Consider the following 21,368-nt stretch of genomic DNA (forward strand, 5'->3'; position numbering starts at 1 on the left):
GGGAAATGTAGAGTTGGCGTTTCAGGTCAGGACTCTTCAACTGGAATGAAAAAGTAGAGGGGAAGTTGTCATCATGAAGAGGTGAGGTGTTGAACAGGTATCTCCTCTCTTTCCTCCTCCACATGACTGTTATCTGCCCATCAACCCCTCCCCACCTGTATCCACCTATTGCTTGGCAACTAATTAACTAACTCTTGTCCCACCCATCTCTCCCACATCTTTATATTGGCTACTTCTCCTCGACTCTTTGGGTCTAGGAAAAGAGTCTTAACACAAACATTGTCTTCCACAGATGCTGCCTGACCCACTGAGCTCCTTCAGACTTCACTTATTTTTGATCCTAATTACTCTCAGTTGGTTATTCAGGGCTGTGCTTATTCAGCATCTGTGGGAAAAGGAACAATTAATATTTCAAGTCATCAAAATTCTGAATGTTGCCCCCTTGTTGATGTCGTATGGGAGAATTTTAAGTACGCGGGCAATGAAAATCCTGATGAAAACCGAGGAAAAAAAATTACTGAGGGGTACTAAGATGTTCAGGAATGAACACAAAATAACCCAATTGCAGGATTAGTTGGTTTTCAGCATTATTAATGCCACCCCCCCCCCCCATGTGGGAATGAATTGCTTGCCTGCTGTTGTTATTCACAACTGCTTGGTGAGCGAGGAATGCTTAATAGTATTTGCAATGAATGCTCTCGATTGCAAAGATCGTTGTAGAGCTCGAGTGCTATTTATCTTTAATCTATTATTGCTCTTCTTTGGTTAAATAGTTGCCTCCCATATCTACATAAATGACAATGTACCCATTACTTGCATTTTCAAAGGGATTATTGATCAAGTGATTATAAAGAAAAGGCATGGTATAGTGTTAATGTCAGTCAGACCAGTGATAGAATTGGATAGCAGGTGACATTAATAACATTTCAGAAAGATCTTAGAAAAGATATCTGCTCTCAAAAATGTGATGTTTTAGCCATGAAGAATGATTCAATATCTAGTTGGAATCTAGACTAAATGACAGATAAACCCAATGACTAAAATAGATTTCCTCTGCGCTTTCTACTTTTATGTACTATTATGGCGAGTCCGAAAACTTGTTGGTTGTAGAAGAAGTTTATTGCAGCCGCAATATTCGAATACAGAGTTAAACAACAAGGTAAAGGACAACCATCAAAAACTTACTGTCTTCTTCGAAGACTTCGCCGAACTGAACATTTCGGGCGCCAAAAGCGCACATGACCACGCTGGCCAATCAGCGATGTCGCTCCCTGGACCAATCCCCATGGTCGCGTTCACACGTGACCTCGCTGGCCAATCTGAGGGTTCGACGACCTGGACCATTCTCTATGGTCGCTACATGACCCCCCCCCCAGAACCCGAGGTACGGAACCTAGCAGGGAGCCGGATTTCGCGACCATAACGAGTACGGAGAGGGACAGCCTGAACCACAGGAGCCGGGGGTTCCGGACTTGGAGGAACTGCCGGAACGGGGGGTCCTGGAGGAACTGCCGGAATGGGGGGTCCTGGAGGCACTGCCGGAACGGGGGGTCCTGGACTGAGCGGAACTAACGGAGGTCGGCCTCTCCTAGGGGTTTGACCGACCAGGACTGGTTGATCCGGATCCAAGTGTGCAGGTTTGAGCCGGGACACCGAGACGAGCTCACTCTTGCCGCACATGTCTATGGTGAAGGTAGCCGTTCCCTTACGCAAAACCCGGAACGGCCCTTGATAGACCCTCTGCAACGGGGCGCGATGGGAATCTTTTCGCAGAAAAACAAACTCACAGTCCTTCAGGGAAGGCGGTTCATGTACCATGGGACACCCATGACGTGAAGTCGGAACTGGAGCCAGGGAGCCCACCCGTGCCCGGAGAGATGCTAACACTGATGGGACTGTAGGCAGCTGGTCTGAAGGGTCCGGAAACAAATCTCCGGGTACTCGAAGTGTCGAGCCATATACTAGCTCCGCGGACGACGCACCGAGATCTAGCTTAGGAGCAGTCCGGATGCCCAAAAGAACCCAGGGGAGCTGGTCTACCCAGTCCGGGCCTTCAAGCCTTGCACTGAGGGACGCCTTAAGTTGACGGTGGAACCTTTCTACAAGTCCATTTGCCTGGGGGTGATATGCAGTGGGTTGTAACTTGGAACCGTACAGTTCTGCGAGCGCGGCCCAGAGGGACGAAGTGAACTGCGGCCCCCTGTCAGTGGTAATAACTGCCGGGACCCCGAAACGAGCTACCCAATGGAGGGCCAAAGTCCTGGCACAAGACGCTGACGAAATATCAGACAATGGGAAAGCCTCTGGCCACCGGGTGAACCGATCCACCACCGTGAGGAGGTGGGTGTAGCCCCGGGAGGAAGGCAAAGGCCCGACTAAATCCACGTGGATGTGGAAAAAACGAACTGCTGGGACCTCGAAATCCTGTACGGGGGGCTGGACATGGCGCTGGACTTTAGCGGTCTGACAGGGAACGCAGGAACGCGCCCAACCCGCTACCTGTTTCCGTAGGCCATGCCAGACAAACCGAGCTGCTACCAAAGCAGAGGTGGAGCGGATGGACGGGTGCGCCAGCCCATGAATGGCATCGCACCAGACTTTTGTGCCTTCCGACCCGCAGGCTACCTGAGCCAACTTCAATCCCGAAGTGGTGGACTGGTATGCCGAAGCGGTATCTGCTAGAAGATGTGCCTCCGCAAGCTCCTGGGGATCCACCTCGCAGTCCACCGCCGAAATAGGGGAAAAAGCAGGTCTAGACAGGGCGTCAGCAACGGCATTAAGCTTACCCGCGACATGACAGACATCGGTGGTAAATTCGGAGATAGCAGTCAGGTCAGACAATTTGAAAAATGCAAATGTTAATGGTTTGTGGTCCGTAAAGGCCACAAATGGGCGGCCCTCAAGGAAGTACCTGAAATGACGAACAGCTAAATAGAGGGCCAGAAGCTCTCGGTCAAATGCGCTATACTTCAGCTCAGCCGAATTTAGTTGCCGGCTGAAAAACGCCAAAGGCTGCCAACGGCCACCGACCTGCTGCTCCAAGACCCCGCCCACCGCCACGTCAGAGGCGTCAACCGTCAGGGCCGTGGGGGTGGAGGGGCTCGGGTGGACCAACATGGTGGCGTCTGCCAAGGCTGCCTTAGCTGTTGTAAAAGCCGACTCTGCGGCCGGGGACCATATCAACTCTACCGGTTTTCCCGCAAGGCACTGGAAAAGCGGGCGCATGACCCGCGCAGCTGCCGGAACGAACCTATGGTAGAAGTTAACCATGCCTACGAACTCCTGTAGTCCTTTTACTGTGGTGGGCCTGGGAAATGCCCGGATAGCCTCCACCTTCTCGGGCAAAGGGGAGGCGCCGGCAGGGGTAATTCTGTGCCCTAAAAAATCAAGAGAAGGGAGGCCGAATTGACACTTGGAGGGTTGGATAATGAGCCCGTGGTCTTGGAGCCGCTGGAACACAGTCCGCAAGTGGACCTGGTGTTCCTGCACTGAGGGGCTGGCGACCAGGATGTCATCTAAATAAATAAACAAAAAGGGTAAACCCCGGCCCACACGGTCCATCAGTCGTTGGAAAGCCTGTGCCGCGTTCTTTAAACCGAAAGGCATACGCAACCATTCAAACAACCCGAACGGAGTAATCGTTGCAGTTTTCTGTATGTCCTCCGGTCGCACCGGAATCTGGTGGTATCCTCGCACCAAATCGATTTTGGAGAACACCACCGCTCCTTCCAGCCCAGACGAAAAGTCCTGTAGGTGCGGTATGGGGTAGCGATCAGCCGTGGTGACAGCATTGAGACGCCGATAATCGCCACATGGTCTCCACCCCCCAGATGCCTTGGAGACCATATGCAACGGCGAGGCCCACGGGCTGTCGGACTGACGGACAATTCCCATTTCCTCCATCTTCCTAAATTCCGCCCGAGCCACCACCAGTTTGTCTGGCGGTAGTCTCCTGGCCCGAGCGAAAACGGGAGGGCCTTCGGTGCGGATGTGATGGACTACGCCGTGCTTGGCCGAAGGCGTGTCAAAACGTTGGATGAGCAGCTCTGGAAACTCCGCCAGGATCTCAGCATACGAGTCAGGGGCCGCGACGACGGCCTGGACAGTAGGGCTGGGCGGGGAGGCGATTGTCGGAGCGACGGGCTCCTCTCCGGCGGAGGGTCGGAGGTCGTTACCGCGGACATCAGGGACCAGTGAAAAAGCCCAGAGAAAATCTGCGCCCAGGATCGCTTGTCTGACGTCGGCTATGATGAATGGCCATTCGTACGTGCGGAGGCCTAACACAAGGGACATCTTCCGTATACCGAAAGTGCGAATGGGGCTGCCATTAACCGCGATGAGGGTGGGACCTGTCTTACCCGTTCTGGTTTCGAGGTCGGTCGGCGGCACTATACTGACGATGGCTCCCGTGTCCACCAAAAATTCTGTGTCCGTGAATCGATCATGGACGTAGAGGCGTCGGTTCTGGCCAATCGTAACTGCCCCTATGTACGATCGGCCGAGGCATTTCCCGCGAAGGTACAAGGTGAGCGGCAGTTGCGGGATTCGCTACCCCATCGTAGGTGATAATAGCACCAGCCGCGCTTGTGCGGATCTTTTTGGCGGGCTTTCGGAGAAATGGCGGGAGACGCGGCGCCATCTTGATGTCGCTGTAGCGTGGTCACTGATGTCGAGACCTTGTTGATCGAACCGCTTGCCTTGTTTTTAGCCGCTATGAGCGCGTCCGCTTTCGCTGCATATGCTTCGGGGTCCTTAAAAGAACAATCCGTGAGCAGCAGTCGGACATCCTCAGGAAGCATCTCTCGGAATGCCTGTTCGAACATAAGGCAATCCGTATGCTCACCGGCTAGCATCATCATTTCGGCCATGAGAACGGAAGGCCGTCGATCTCCGAGATCCGGTAGGTGCAGAAGTCTTGCAGCGCAATCATGCCTATTAAACCCGAAGGTTCGCAGTAACACTTTCTTCATGGCCTCGTACTTGTTTTCCGCAGGCGGATTAACGATGAACCGCATCACGCGTGTGGTCGTCTCCGGTGATAGAGCGCTGACGAGGTAGTAATACATCGTGGAGTCGTCCGATATCTTCTTTATATGAAATTGAGCTTCGGTGTGGACAAACCAAGATTGCGGTGAATGTGTCCAAAACAACGGAAGGTGAACGCTTACCGCGCTTAACTCCGGTGTGCCAGGCGCGGCAATCAACAACGAGGCGTTGTGTCCCTGCATAGTCGGTGATCGTCCAGATCACGTCGGGGTCACCAATATGGCGAGTCCGAAAACTTGTTGGTTGTAGAAGAAGTTTATTGCAGCCGCAATATTCGAATACAGAGTTAAACAACAAGGTAAAGGACAACCATCAAAAACTTACTGTCTTCTTCGAAGACTTCGCCGAACTGAACATTTCGGGCGCCAAAAGCGCACATGACCACGCTGGCCAATCAGCGATGTCGCTCCCTGGACCAATCCCCATGGTCGCGTTCACACGTGACCTCGCTGGCCAATCTGAGGGTTCGACGACCTGGACCATTCTCTATGGTCGCTACACTATATTTTAATAAAGTAATTCAATGCGTTTGCTCCTCAAGTGTGGGAGACTTATAATTTTAAGACATACTAGATGGGCGAGCCCAACTGACGACACTCCTCCACTCCATCCCCCCTCAACCCCCCCTTAAAACTCCCCCGGGGCCGGGGGCCAGTGAGGGGGGAGAGGAAAGCGGAGACGGAGCCACTCTCCCCGGGCGGCCATCGCGGCAGCCAGCAGCAGGAGAGCTCTCCTCATCCCCCCCCTCATTGGCTGCCACTCCAGTCACTCGGGCGGGTCCCCTCCCTCTCTGAGCGGCAACCCTCCCCCAACTGCACATGGGCGGACCCATTGGGTTCCCATGTGGACTTCGAGCACGGAGGTTTTACTGTGCAGGCGTGGCTGACGAGCAGGAAGAGTGGAAGAAGGATTCATTAAAGTTTAAAAAGTGAATAACTTTAAAAATATAACAACCATTTGAACCGCAGGCCAATGGTGAGTAAGGTGGGCCTAAAATTGTTGCGCTATCGTGTACCGTTTTAGCTGTATTTCGGGTATAAATATATTTACGAACAAACAAATATACGAGTATACAAGATTAGAGTTTTAGTAATATATAGATAGATATAAAGGAATACAATTTTTTTTACAATTTTTTAGTTCAAATCTGCAGTCATACAAATGCATTTACTCTTCTAAAATCTTGACCTACATTTTACCGTCTGGGTGATGTGATCTCAGCTGATTACAGTGGCTTATTGGCTGTACTCTTGTTCCTTGTCAGAATGTTTAAAGTTCAACTCAAGCTCTGAAGAATTGAACAAAGCTGACAGTTCAGTGCCATATTGTTGAAGCTTTTGAGGTAGAAATTAGTTCTTGTCTCTTGTACGAAATGTACAATATAATAGAAACTCTGCAATCTATTCTGCTTCCAAAACTAGGTTCCATTAAAGTCAAAAGCAATCAAGGATGAATTTCTATGCCGTTGCCTTTTGATTGATATGCTAACCAAGTCCCTGTCGGTATCTCAGTGGGATGCAAGAGGTGTTCTGAATGGTGATATGTCAATCACCATTGTAAGTAAAATTCTTTCATTGTGATTTACTGTTTATTGAGGAATGTTGCTGTGCTTTGCATGTTATAACAGTGATTGTACTTCAATGGGTACTCCATGGGGCATACACTTTCTCCAATTACAAAATAAAAAAGTATTCTAGATTATTAGACTATATGTTACTCTTTTAATTTCTGTGCAAGCCCTGCCCTGCTCTCATTCACCTAACCTCATCAATTTCTTCTTCTTTCATTTCTGTTTCCCGTGATTTTTCAACTCCTCCATTAATGCAGGTGTACTGATGCTGCCGGGCAAAGAGCTTTCAGAAAATATGGTGTGGGAACAGGTGTCTGGAGCAAGAAAACGGGGAAAATTACAGAGTACATCGAACGCATGGACCGGATTTTGGACTTTTTGTAAAAGGCGGCAAAACATGGCGATGTCCTGATCTCAGGTGCTGGCAGTGCGGAGTTTGCATGTTCTTTCTTTGACCTCGTGGATTTCTTCCTGGTTACAAGATATTCTTGTAACCTAGAGATATTACCCAGTTGCTTTCCACATTCTTTGTCCTGGCAATGCACTGTAACCAGCAAAAGCCACCGGACATTTCAATCTTTCATAAACATTTTCTTTAAGCTTAAATCATATTCGTAAGCCAGATCCTTATCCACTTCATATCGAGACAAATTAGGTTTAGGTTCAGGTTTAGCCTTATTACTGTCACATGTACCAAGGCAAAGTGAAAAGCTTTAGATACACAGATACACAGAAAATAGGTGCGGGAGTGGGCCATTTGGCCCTTCGAGCCAGCACCACCATTCAATGTGATCATGGCTGATCATCCAAAATCAGAATCCTGTTTCTGCCTTCTCCCCATATCCCTTGATTCCGCTAGCCCTATAGAGCTATATCGAACTCTCTTTTGACTGCATCCATTGAACCGGCCTCCACTGCCTTCTGAGGCAGAGAATTCCACAAATTCACAACTCTCTGGGTGAAAAGATTTTTCCTCGTCTCAGTTCTAAATGACCTACCCCTTATTCTTAAACTGCGGCCCCTAGTTCCCATGGGACCATGTTTCCTCCAGCTAGCGTGTCCAATCCCTTAATTTTATATGTTTTTTTAAGATCCCCTCTCATCCTTTAAAATTCCAGGTATCACAAAATGCTGGAGTAACTCAGCAGGTCAGGCAGCATCTTGGAGAGAAGGAATGGGTGACATTTCGGGTCGAGACCCTTCTTCAGACTGATGTCGGGGGGGCGGGACAAAGAAAGGATATAGGTGGAGACAGGAAGACAGTGGGATAACTGGGAAAGTGGAGGGGAAGAGAGGGACAGAGGAACTGGTTGAGCGAAACGATCGCCAAGCCTGCGTTTGGTCTCGCCGATGTAGAGAAGTTAATGTAGAGAAAGCGATCTTTCGCTTGTCAACTTCTCTACATCGGCGAGACCAAATGCAGGCTTGGCGATCGTTTCGCTCAACACCTTCGCTCAGTCCGCCTTAACAAACCTGATCTCCCGGTGGCTGAGCACTTCAACTCCCCCTCCCACTCCCAGTCTGACCTTTCTGTCATGGGCCTCCTCCAGTGTCATAGTGAGGCACATCGGAAATTGGAGGAACAGCACCTCATATTTTGCTTGGGCAGCGGCATGAACATTGATTTCTCTAACTTTAGATAGTTCCTCTGTCCCTCTCTTCCCCTCCCCCTTCCCAGTTATCCCACTGTCTTCCTGTCTCCACCTATATCCTTTCTTTGTCCCGCCCCCCCTGACATCAGTCTGAAGAAGGGTCTCGACCCGAAATATCACCCATTCCTTCTCTCCAAGATGCTGCCTGACCTGCTGAGTTACTCCGGCATTTTGTGATACCTTCGATTTGTACCAGCATCTGCAGTTATTTTCCAAAACTTCTAAATTCCAGTGAATACAAGCCCAGTCGTTCCATTCTTTAATCATATGACAGTCGTGCCATCCCGGGAATTAACTTCGTGAACCTACGCTGTACTCCCTCAATAGCAAGAATGTCCTTCCTCAAATTAGGAGACCAAAACTGCACACAATACGCCAGGTGCAACTGCAGAAGGACCTCTTTGCTCCTCTACTCAAATTCTCTGGTTGTGAAGGCCAACATGCCATTAGCATTCTTCATTGCCTGCTGTACCTGCACGCTTAATTGCAGTGACTAATGTACAAGGACACCCAGGTCTTGTTGCACTTCCCCTTTTCCTAATCTGACACCATTCAGATAATAATCTGCCTTCCTTTTCCTGCCACCAAAATGGATAACTTCCCATTTATCCACATTATACTGCATCTGCCCACTCACCCAACCTATCCAAGTCGCCCTGCATCCTCATAGCATTCTCTTCACAGTTCACACTGCCACCCAGTTTTGTGTCATCTGCAAATTTACTAATGTTACTTTTAATTTCTTCATCTAAATCATTAAATTATATTGTAAATAACTGCGGTCCCAGCACCGAGCCTTGCGGCACCCCATTAGTCACTGCCTGCCATTCTGAAAGGGATCTGTTGATTCCTACTCTTTGTGTCTGTCTGCCAACCAATTCTCTATCCATGTCAATACCATACCCCCAATATCATGTGCTCTAATTTTCCCCACAAATGTCCTGTGTGGGACCTTATTAAATGCTTTCTGAAAGTCCAGATACACCACATCCACTGGCTTTCCCTTATCCATTTTACTTGTTACATCCTCAAAAAATTCCAGAAGATTAGTGAAGCAAGATATCCCCTTCATAAATGCTGACTTGGACCGATCCTGTTACTGCTATCCAAATGCGCTGCTATTACATCTTTAATGACTCCAGCATCTTCCCCACCACTGATGTCAGGCTCACTGTTTAAATTCCATTGGAATATTTTGGAGGACCAAGAACCAAGAACTGGTCTATAATTCCCTGCTTTCTCTCTCTCTCCTTTCTTAAAAAGTGGGATAACATTAGCTACTCTCCAATCCACAGGAATTGATCCAGTATCTATAGAACATTAGAAAATGATCACCAATGCACCCCGCTTTTTAGAGCCACCTCCTTGAGTACCCTGGGATGCAGACCATCAGGCCCTGGGGATTTATCAGCCTTCAGTTCCATCAGTGTACCCAACACCGTTTCCTGACTAACTTGGTTTGCATGGTATCCAAACAGGTCAGATATGCTATACATACATTCAAATCAGACTTAAGTACAATAGCTAGAGCAAAGAGGAAGATACTGAGTGCAAAATGTAGTTTTCAGCATTGTAGCAGACCAGTTCCATAGACAAAGTCCAATATCCACAATGGGATAGAGGTGAATTGGAAAGGATACTAACTTTTGGAAGGACAGTTCAGAAGCCTGATAACAGAGGGGATGATGTATAGGAAAAAAACTGCAGATGCTGGTTTAAATCGAAGGTAGACACAAAATGCTGAAGTAACTCAGCGGGTCAGGCAGCATCTCAGGAGAGAAGGAATGGGTGACGTTTCGGGTTGAGACCCTTCGTCAGACTGATGTCAGGGGAGGTGGTGGGACAAAGGTAGGATGTAGGCAGGAAGACTAGTAGGAGGACTGGAAAGGGGGAGGGGACTACCTGAAGTGGGAGAAGTCAATGTTCAAACCGCTGGGGTGTAAACTGCCCAAGCGAAATATGGGAAAATTGGAGGAACAGCACTTCATATTTCGCTTGGGGCAATTTACACCCCAGCGGTTTGAACATTGACCTCCCACTTCAGGTAGTATCAACTTCCCATCTCTATCCCCTCCCCCTTCCCAGTTCTCCTTCTAGTCTTCCTGTCTACATCCTATCTTTGTCCCACCCCCTCCCCTGACATCAGTCTGAAGAAGGGTCTCGACCCGAAACGTCACCCATTCCTTCTCTCCTGTGATGCTGCCTGACCCGCAGAGTTACTCCAGCATTTTGTGTCTACCAACAGAGAGGAAGAAGCTGTTTCCCAGGAACAGCTTGTCGGTTAACGGAAGGTAGGTCCTCTCTTGCTTTTGTTGCAATCTGCCGAACAACTCCATTATTCTTTTGGGAAGAACGATCTTTCCAAATGCTAATTTTATTTCTAGCATGTCAACTTGAACAAATGTACACCTCTACTCAGTCACCTGTGCAGTGCCAGAAAATCGAAAGGATATTTGCTGCAACAAGTAAAACAAATTATCATGCCTTTTAAATGAGTTGTTCTCTAACCCCAGTCAAAATGTGGAACTTCATTCCACAACAGGTATGGTCTTTACTGTTTCACCATGTATCTTGGAATATGCAATTCTCACCTTTAGTTCAAGCCAAAGTATTTTGAAATAGTGATTTCAATTCCTGATTTTAAAAACCTACCTCAGATATTGATAATAGATTGCATGGTTTTAATAACAGTTTTATTCCAAGAACAATTCCATCTCAAATTGGGCTTTCATCTTTTTTTGTCTCATTAGAGTTGGCAATTCTTGCTCAGTCAAACTTTATACGATTTTTATTATAATTTTCTATGATTAATTTCTGCTCCTTTTATTTTATCCTTGAATCTGTGAAGAAGCTTAATGTAGAATATCAATCAAAACCCAATTAAACATCAGCGAAGGTAATTGGAGCATATCTTTTGAACCTGTCCAAGCATGGCTCTATTGCTGCGCCTACAAAAGCCACCATAAAATTCACTGAACCATTGTACTCAGCATAAAGAAATATACTTAGTTTTTAAAAGGTGATCATCAGGAAGGCTGGCTCTGTCCTGGGAGCAGAGCTGGATTCATGGGAGGTGGTCTTGGAGGGGGGGATGTTCCTCAAATTACAGAGCATCCTGGACAATACAGCTCACCCCCTCCATGCCACACTGGTCAGCCTGAGAAGAACCTTCAGCAACAGACTGGTTCCACCAGATGCAGGCCAGAATGCCACAGGAGATCCTTCTTCCCTGTGGCCATCAAACTGTACAACTCCTCCCCCTTCAGTCGTGGGGTAGACTGACTCCCCTTTACCCCCCCCCCCCCCCCTCCTCTCCTCAATCTTTGCACATCCCCAATCCTTTCCACTCCTCACTTTAATTTCATGTTTCATGTATTTTATGGTTTTATGACTGTTGGCAGATCAATTTCCCTCCTGAGATAAATAAAGTTCTATCGTATCGTATCGTACTATCCCCGGAACATCACAGCATATATTCCTTTTGGCATTCCCAAATCATTTTTTTATGTCCTCTTTCATTGAGTGGATGTAGAGAGGATGTTTGCACTCGTGGAAAAGTCTATGACCAGAGACCAGAGCCTCAGAATAAAAGGATGTACCTGTAGAAAGGAGATGAGAAGGAATTTCTTTGGTCACAGGGTGGTGAATCTGTTTGATTTTTTTGCATTAGTACTACAGTTAGTAACTTATTGATTTAAAAATATATATTTTATTTATCCATGTGCATGGAGTTTAAGGGTCTGTTAGGCTGCTGCAAGTAAGAATTTCATTATTTCACGTGACAATTAAACTTGCTTGAAACACACAGCTTTTTCAGTTTGGATGTAACTTAATAGTTCAACAGGAGTATATGCGCACATAGACCTTCAGGGAACACTCTAAAAATTTATATCCGTTTCAAATTTTCAGATTTATTTAATTGTTATTTCAACATAAAAGGAAGCCATGCAGCCCGCTGGCTCTATGCTGGCACACAGACCCATCCCATTCCCTGTAACCTATTGTTTCTTAATTTCCAACAGCTCCTCTCTGATCTGCCACTTGCCTCCACACTGGGGCCAATTTACAATGGCCAATTTACCTAAGAACTGAGGAGTAATGGCCCAGAAAAGCTTACCAATGAAAGTGTCTTCGTACATTTATGGACATGCACATGACAATCATGTTTTAAGGTACCTTGCTTAAAAGGTGGAGATCTTTATCTCCATTAACAGCAATTTTAAAACGGATGCAGATCCTTCCTTAGGTTTGACACTCAAGACATTGAAGGGTGCCACAATTGCTGAGGAGGTGAAGATAATTTATTTTTATTTTTTATAGGACTTGAAAAAGCAAATCAATTTTATTTGGACCTCCTCACTTGTTACTGTTAACTTTTTACTGATTTTATAGCCACATCAGTAATTCCTTTCTTGACCTTCTCATCTTTCCGATAACTAATTTCCAGAAGACGACAAGGTGTAGAATTGTCAAAAAGATTTAGGTAAACTAAAATAGATTTTAAAGTAAAACTCCTGGAATTATTCGTCAGCTCTGCGAATTCTCATTGATTTAAAAATCGATGAGCTCATATTACATAACATGGTTAACTAAATGAGTCTGAAGAATCCAATTACATTTTGTATTGAGTTTGAGTTGGTTTTTAAGGTACCACAATTCAGTTATTGACAAACCTAAGATTCAGCTGGTAACAATGCAATAAAATCAGGAGGTTACCAAGGTCAGTTCATGTTCTGATTTAATTGTTCTTGGACTCGATGGCAGAAGGACCAATTTGTCTCACTTGTGCTAGGCAGAGGAGAGGAAATTCATCCAGCATTCTCTCTTGAAGTCAGAATCACTGCCCCTGGTTGCACTATGCATGTAATTGCCTGAACCGAGACTAATCTGACATCAGCAAAAGTAACCACAATACTTTTCAAATAGGTAGTACCCTTAATATGATGAAATGTTCATAGACTGTTCACAGGCACCAAACTAACAAAAAAGCTTGAAACAAGGAACTGCAGATGCTGGTTAATACACAAAGGGTGCAAAGTGCTGGAGTAACTCAGAAGGTCAGGCAGCATCTCAGGAGAACATGGTGACTTTTCGGTCGAGCCCCTTCTTCAGACTGAAGAAGGGTCTCAACCTGAAACGTCACCTATCCATGTTCTCCAGATATGGTGCATGATATGCTGAGTTACTCAAGCACTTTGTGTCCTTTTTTAAATAAAAAAAGTGCTACTAAGGAGGATAATCAAAAACTTGTTCAAACGGCAAAGGTTTGAGGAGTATTTAAAATAGAAAGTAGAGGTAGAGAGGTTTCCAAATGGTATTCTGAAGAATAGAGTTACAGTGCAATGGTATAAGCATGGCCAGAAATAGTGCAGTAGTCACAGATGCTCGAGGTTAGATCTCAAAGACCAGACTTTCTAGATCTATGAAGCTCTTTCAAAATACTTGGCTTTTGCATTTTGAAGAATTCACTCCATTGCAATTAAATTAACAGCCCGATCAGCTTTTTAAAAGTATTGGACATTTTATAAATTGAAGGATTTTCATCTTGTGAAATTTATCAAGTATCTTAATGCTTTTTTTCTGATGCTCAAAGCACAAGAGTGCTGTAGACACCCATGCAGCATACAAATATTTCTGCCAGCTAATCTTCCGTGGTAGCAAATCTCAGACCCAAGGCGCAGATTAATGATAACAACCAAAAATTATCAATAATCTTCCTAAATTTTTATCTCAACATTTAAGTACAGATTTGGCAGATTTATTCCCTATGATCCCTCATAGTTTGGTCAGTGGGTCAAGTCAAGTCAAGTCAATTTATTTGTATAGCACATTTAAAAACAACCCACGTTGACCAAAGTGCTGCACATCTGACTAGGAAAAAAAAGAAACATACAGTGGCAGGCAGCCAAACACAACGGCGCGGCCATCTTGAACAAAATGTTAATTCAATCACCCACAGTCCAACAATAAAAGCACTAAACAGGCACCCAAATTACCCAACCCCAAAAACCCCCCAAAACACAGTCCAACAATAAAAGCATTAAATAGGCATTCAAATCACACACCCCAAAACCCCCAAAAACACAGTCCAACAATAAAAGCATCAAACAGGCACTCAAACCACCCAACCCCAAAAACACACAAAAAAAGAAACATCCATCAAAGAAACATCCATCACAGTGAGTCTCCTCCAGTCCTCTCTCTCTCCTCACTGTGATGGAAGGCCACAATGTCTTTCCCTTCTCCCGCTGTCCTCGCCCGCAGTCAGGTTGTTGTGGTTGCAGGCCGCACCGGACGGTCCACAGCGGGCCAAGCCCAAGGCGCGTCGCGTCGCAGCCGCTCCCGCAGCCTCCGAAGACGGCCGGCTCCGCCGATGATAAGTCCGATCCGGGGCTGGCGAACACGCTGCTGCTGCCGCTGTTGCTGCACGTCGGGGCGGTCGTGGCTCCCGACATTGAAGCCCCCGCCCAGCAGAGAAATATCCCGCGGCCTATCTTAGGCCGCGCCGGACGGTGAAATGTCCGCGCCCCAAGCCCAGCGATCCGGGGCGGGCGAACCCGCTGCCGCTGCTGGAGCTCCCGATGTCGGCATCCACGCGGCCCGAGCCTAAGGCGAGTCGCAGCTGCAGTCGCAGTCGCAGCCGCTCCCGCAGCCTCCGAAAACGGCCGGCTCCGGTGGTGGTAAGTCCGATCCGCGGGCTCCGCGAACCAGAGCCCCGGAGGCCGACAGCTCCAGGAGTTGGGCCGATGGTAGGCCGCAGCAGGAACGGAGACACGGCCCAGAAAACAAAGGTCGGGTCTCCGTTCTGAAGGGACATCTATTTACAGTGTTAGTTTCCCCCTCCCCCCCCATATACACACATAGTACACAAACACAAAAACACCACATCACAACTACAATTAAGACCAAAAAAAACCAACAAAAACACAAAGACAAATGGACCGCAGGTGAGCGGCAGCTGCTAGGGCAGTGCCGCCAGTGACTCCAAATCAGTCTGAAGAAAGGTCTCGATTCGAAACGTCACCCATTCCTTCACTCGTGAGATGCTGCCTGACCTGCTGAGTTACTCCAGCATTTTGTGAATAAATACCTTCGATTTGTACCAGCATCTGCAGTTATTTTCTTATACTTATTGAACATTGAATTCTCACATCTATTACAATCATTATGTATATATTCTGCCCTTAAATGACGAGAAGATTTTGCCTTTCCCTGCCTATGTCTACTCTGAACTACATTCCCCATGAGCCTTTTCTTCCTCTCTCATCGACTCTTACATTTGTGACAACAGGCTAGATAGATTGTGCATGCTTACATTCCCCTTCGGAAATATCTACAGATCTGCAACATTATTAGCTGGGGATTTTTGACTGGCTTTTCAATTACACATCTAAAGGAATCTAATCTACAAAAAGCAACTCAACTTTAATGGGTGAACTATCTTCAGATGAATCAGCAAAAAGGAAAAAACTACTATTTAATAGGAACAAATATTTAATGTGGAAGGAAAATGAAGCTCCTGAAGGAAACAGGGAGAACGTGCAAACTCCACACAGACAGCAAACAGTGCTGCCCTCTGAAAATATCGAAATGGTGAGGATGTGCAGAACTCTGAGAGGCAGCAGAGCGTGAGTGTTCTTGATTCACAAAAGACCAGTCGGCAGCTACAACTAGCAATGAGGAAAACAACCAGAATTTAATTATTTATTGGTAGCAGAATCGAAAACAGAAGAGGAGAGAATATGTTTCAGTTGTAATATTTATTTTTAAGGGGCAATATCGGGAATCTGGTGTGCAACATTAGGCTCTTTATTTAATGGTGTTAATGTGTTAGAAACAGTTCAGACCTGTTTGCTGACTAATTCTTGGAATGGTAGGTTGTCTTGTGAAGTTGGACAGAATAGGCTGCTATTTGCTGGAGTTCAGAAGAATGAGAAGGACCTGACTGAAATGTATAAGATCCCGAGAGGTCTTGACAAAGTATGGGAGGCACTGAAACTAGAGGTTGGTGCTTAAATACAAGGAGACAGCCTTTTAAGACAGAGTGAGGGCTGTGAGTCTTTGGAACGCTCTTCCTTCAATGTAAACAGATCTTTTAAATATTTTTATTCTGAGATACACTGCTTCTATCAGGCAAAAGGTACAGAAGCCTAAAGTTGCACACACTGGGTCAGTGGGTGTGGATTGGACACATGGAAGATTGCTGATCGGTTGGGATCAGATGCTAGTTAAGGGATTAATGAGGATTTATAAGGAATCACCTGAGCTGTCGCAGAGATAGAACCATAGTGAGAAGACAGGAAATGTGCAGGAAGTCAGGCAGTGTCTGTGGAGAGGAATAATAAGATGACTAATATAGCAGGTTGATAACCACATAACACAAATGGTAAGTTCCGATGCTGAAATCACTGAACTCAGTTTCTCTCTTTTTCTCTCCCCTTCCTCCCTTTCCCTTCACTCTCTCCCTTCCCCCTCTCCCTCTCCCTCTCCCTTCTCATTAATCTCTTAATCTGACAGTTTTGTAACAATGGAATCATCTCAGCAATGCCACTCTTTGGGTTTGGATGTTTCACCAGCCAGACTTCTCTTGCTTCTTGTTTACTCTTGGCATGGAGTATCATTTCTTTGGTTGGTACAGTGGAGAGTTGTCATTATTGATGGTATATCTTTGGTCAAACTGTCCCTCTCTAGGCCCTACATAATCTTTGCTGGTATATTAAATTATCCATCCCAGGAGATTTTGATATACTGCAGTTATATGACTCTCTGTTGAACCTTTGCTGGATACTCCCTCTAATAGTCTGTATGAACTCTCAATGGAGTGCTACATAATTGCCATATGGTAGTGTAACAGTTAACTTTATTACCAACCAGTTTAGGACCATTAATCCAGATACATGTTTAAATTCCATCAAGGTAGCTGGGGAATTTATATTTGAACAATGAAATAAATGTGGAATATTAAATAAAACTAGTCCCAGAATTGGTAACCAGTTTTATTGCCACAAAAGCAATTCGACTCCCTAATGTCCCTCCAGAAAGGAAATCTGGCACCCGCGTCTATCCTGGCCCATATGTGATTCCATGGCCTCAGATATGGTTGACTGCTTGTTACTTCCTTCATCCTGGGGTAATTAAGGGTGAGCATTTAATATTGGCAGTCTGTGATATCTGGATTTAGTTTAGTTTAGAGATACAGCGTGCAAACAGGCCCTCCGGCCTGTGATCCCCGCACACTTACACTATCCTGCACACACTGGGGACAATTTACAATTATCCCAAGCCAATTAGTCTACACACCTGTATGTCTTTGGTGTGTGGGAGGAAACCGGAGATCCCAGAGAAATTCATGAGAAAATACTACTTCAAAAAACAAATGAGCATCATATGGCGAGTCTGGAGGCTTGTACTTTGTTAAAGAAGTTTATTGCGGCAGCAATATTCAATTACAAAGGATAACAAACGAGATTACAGACAACCATTAACTCAAACTGTTCACATCGAAGTTCTCTTCCCACTGCCTGGTTTTTGGGCCCCAAAACCACCACCTGACCTAGCTGGCCAATCAGCGGGTTCGAATCTCAGGACAAATCCCTATGGTCGCACCACCATGTGACCTTGCTGGCCAATCCGAGGGTTCGACTCTCAGGACCAATCCCTATGGTCGCTATATAACCCCCACAGAACCCGAGGTACGGAACCTAGCAGGGAGCCGGATTTTGCGACCAGAACGAGTAAGGACAGGGGCTGCAGGAACCACAGGAGCAGGGGGTCCCGGATCAGGTGGAATTGCAGGAGGACGGCCCCGCCGAGGCGGTTGGCTGACCAGGACAGGGCGGTCCTGATCCAAGTGTGCAGGTCTGAGCCTGGACACAGAGACGAGCTCACTCCTGCCCCCAACATCCAAGGTGAAGGTGACCGTCCCTTTATGCAACACGCGGAACGGTCCTTCATAGACCCTCTGCAACGGGGAACGATGGGCATCTATACGCAGAAACACAAACTCACAGTCCTTCAAGGCATGCGGGTCGTGCACAATGGAACACCCGTGACGAGAAGTAGGAACCGGAGCCAGTGAACCCACTCGCGCCCGGAGGGATGCTAAAACCGACGGGACCGAGGGCTGCTGACCAGAGGACTCCGGAAGGAAATCCCTGGGCACTGTGACTGGCGAGCCATATACCAGTTCCGCGGACGAAGTTCCGAAATCCTGCTTAGGAGCAGTACGGATGCCCAAAAGGACCCAGGGGAGCTGGTCTACCCAGTCAGGGCCGTCCAGCCGCGCACTGAGGGCCGCCTTAAGTTGCCTGTGAAACCTCTCCACGAGCCCATTAGCCTGTGGGTGGTACGCCGTGGTCTGCTGCAACCGGGAACCGTACAGCTCCGCAAGCGTAGCCCAAAGGGCAGAGGTGAACTGGGACCCCCGGTCGGTGGTAATGACCGACGGAACACCAAAACGGGCCACCCAATGGAGGGCCAGGGCCCGGGCACAAGAGGCGGCAGAGGTGTCGGACAACGGGAAGGCCTCCGGCCAATGGGTAAATCGGTCAACCACCGTGAGTAGGTGAGTGTAGCCCCTGGAGGAAGGTAAAGGCCCAACTAAATCAACGTGAATATGAAAAAAACGGACCGCAGGGACCACAAACTCCTGCACCGGAGGTTGGACATGCCGGTGAACTTTAGCGGTCTGGCAGGGAACACAGGATCGGGCCCAAGCGGCTACTTGTTTCCGCAGGCCATGCCACACAAACCTAGCGGCCACTAAGACAGAGGTGGAGCGGATGGACAGGTGCGCCAGCCCATGAATGGCATCAAACACCCGGCGCTGAAGGGCGGCCGGCACCACCGGCCTAGGGCGGGGAAGGGAAACATCACACCAGACGTTTGTACCCGCAGGCCCGCAAGCCACTTGGGCCAACTTCAACCCCAAAGTGGTGGACTGGTATGCTGAGGCAGTGTCTGCCAGGCGCTGTGCCTCCGCAAGCTCCTGGAAATCCACCTCGCATTCCGCCGCTGAAATTGGGGAAATGGCTGGCCTGGACATGGCATCAGCAATGGCATTAAGCTTACCCGCAACGTGTCGGACATCGGTAGTAAACTCTGAGATGGCAGTCAGGTGCCGCTGCTGGCGGGCAGACCATGGGTCGGACACTTTCAAAAAAGGAAAAGTCAATGGTTTGTGGTCCGTAAAGGCCACAAATGGGCGGCCTTCTAGAAAATACCTAAAGTGGCGGACAGCTAAATAGAGAGCCAGAAGCTCTCGGTCAAAGGCGCTATACTTCAGCTCAGCCGGATTAAGCTGTCGGCTGAAAAACGCCAAGGGCTGCCAACTGCCATCTACCTGCTGTTCCAAAACCCCTCCCACCGCCACGTCCGACGCATCGACCGTCAGGGCCATGGGGGCGGAGTCGCTTGGGTGGACGAGCATGGTGGCGTCTGCCAGAGCCACTTTAGCTGCCTCAAAGGCCGTCTCAGCGGCCGCGGACCACTCCAACTCGACAGGTTTGCCTGCGAGACACTGGAAGAGCGGACGCATGACCCGTGCCGCTGCCGGTACGAACCTATGGTAGAAATTCACCATGCCCACGAACTCCTGCAACCCCTTTACTTTGGTGGGTCGCGGGAAGGCACGGACAGCCTCCACTTTTTCGGGCAAAGGAGTGGCGCCGGCAGAGGTGATCCGGTGTCCTAAGAAATCAATAGAGTGGAGGCCAAATTGACACTTGGAGGGGTGGATGATGAGCCCGTGGTCTTGAAGCCGCCGGAACACGGTCCGCAAATGGACCAGGTGTTCCTGCTCCGAGCGACTCTCGACCAGGATATCATTCAAATAAATGAAAACAAAAGACAAATCCCAACCAACATGGTCCATAAGCTGCTGGAAAGCCTGTGCCGCGTTCTTCAAACCGAAAGGCATACGCAACCAATCGAACAACCCGAACAGAGTGATCGTGGCAGTCTTTGGAATGTCTTCCGGACGCACAGGAATCTGGTGGTAGCCCCGCACCAAATCAATTTTGGAGAATACCATGGCACCTTCCAGCCCAGACGAGAAGTCCTGGATGTGCGGTATGGGGTAGCGGTCCGCCGTGGTGACGGCGTTAAGGCTCCGGTAATCTCCACATGGTCTCCACCCCCCAGATGCTTTGGAGACCATATGCAACGGAGAGGCCCACGGGCTGTCGGACCGACGGACAATGCCCATTCGTTCCATCTTCTGGAATTCTGCACGCGCCACCACCAGTTTGTCCGGCGGCAACCTCTGGGCCTGAGCGAAAACGGGGGGCCCCTCGGTGGGAATGGAATGGACAACGCCGTGCCGGGCAGAAGGGGCGTCGAAACGCTGAACGAGCAGCTCCGGAAACTCAGCCAGGAACGCAGCATACGGGTCGGAGGCCGCGACAACGGCCTGGACAGTTGGGCTGGGCGGGGTGGCCGGCGGTGGAGCAGCGGGCTCATCGCTGCTAGCGAAGGGTCGAAGGCCTTTACCTCGGACATCGGGAACTAGTGAAAAGGCCCAGAGGAAATCTGCGCCCAGGATCGCCTGACCGACTTCCGCGACGATAAACGACCATTCGTACATGCGGGTGCCGAAAGCCAGAGACATTGCCCATGTACCATACGTGCGGATGGTGCTACCGTTAACCGCGATGAGTGTAGGCCCTCTCTTACCTGATCAGGCTTCGAGGTCGGTCGGCGGCACGATGCTGACTATGGCTCCCGTGTAGAACAAGAATTCAGTGTCCGTGAATCGATCTCTGACGTAGAGGCGTCCGTTCTGGCCAATCGCAACCGCCACTATGTACGATCGGCCGAGGCATTTCCCGAGAAGGTGCAAGGTGAGCGGCAGTTGTGGGATTCTCCACCCCATCGCAGATGATAATAACACCAGCCGCGCTTGTGCGGATCATTTTGGCGGGGTTTTGAAGAAATGGCGGGAGTTGCGGCGCTATCTTGGTGCCGCTGCGGGCTGCCTGATGGTGCCGAGATCCTGTTGATCGAACTGTGTTTTTTCGACTTGGACGCCATGAGCGCATCGGCTTTCTCCGCATATGCCACGGGGTCCTTAAAAGAACAATCCGTGAGCATAAGCCTAACAT

The sequence above is a fragment of the Rhinoraja longicauda genome, chromosome 3, assembly GCF_053455715.1.
Source record: "Rhinoraja longicauda isolate Sanriku21f chromosome 3, sRhiLon1.1, whole genome shotgun sequence".
NCBI lineage: Eukaryota > Metazoa > Chordata > Chondrichthyes > Rajiformes > Arhynchobatidae > Rhinoraja > Rhinoraja longicauda.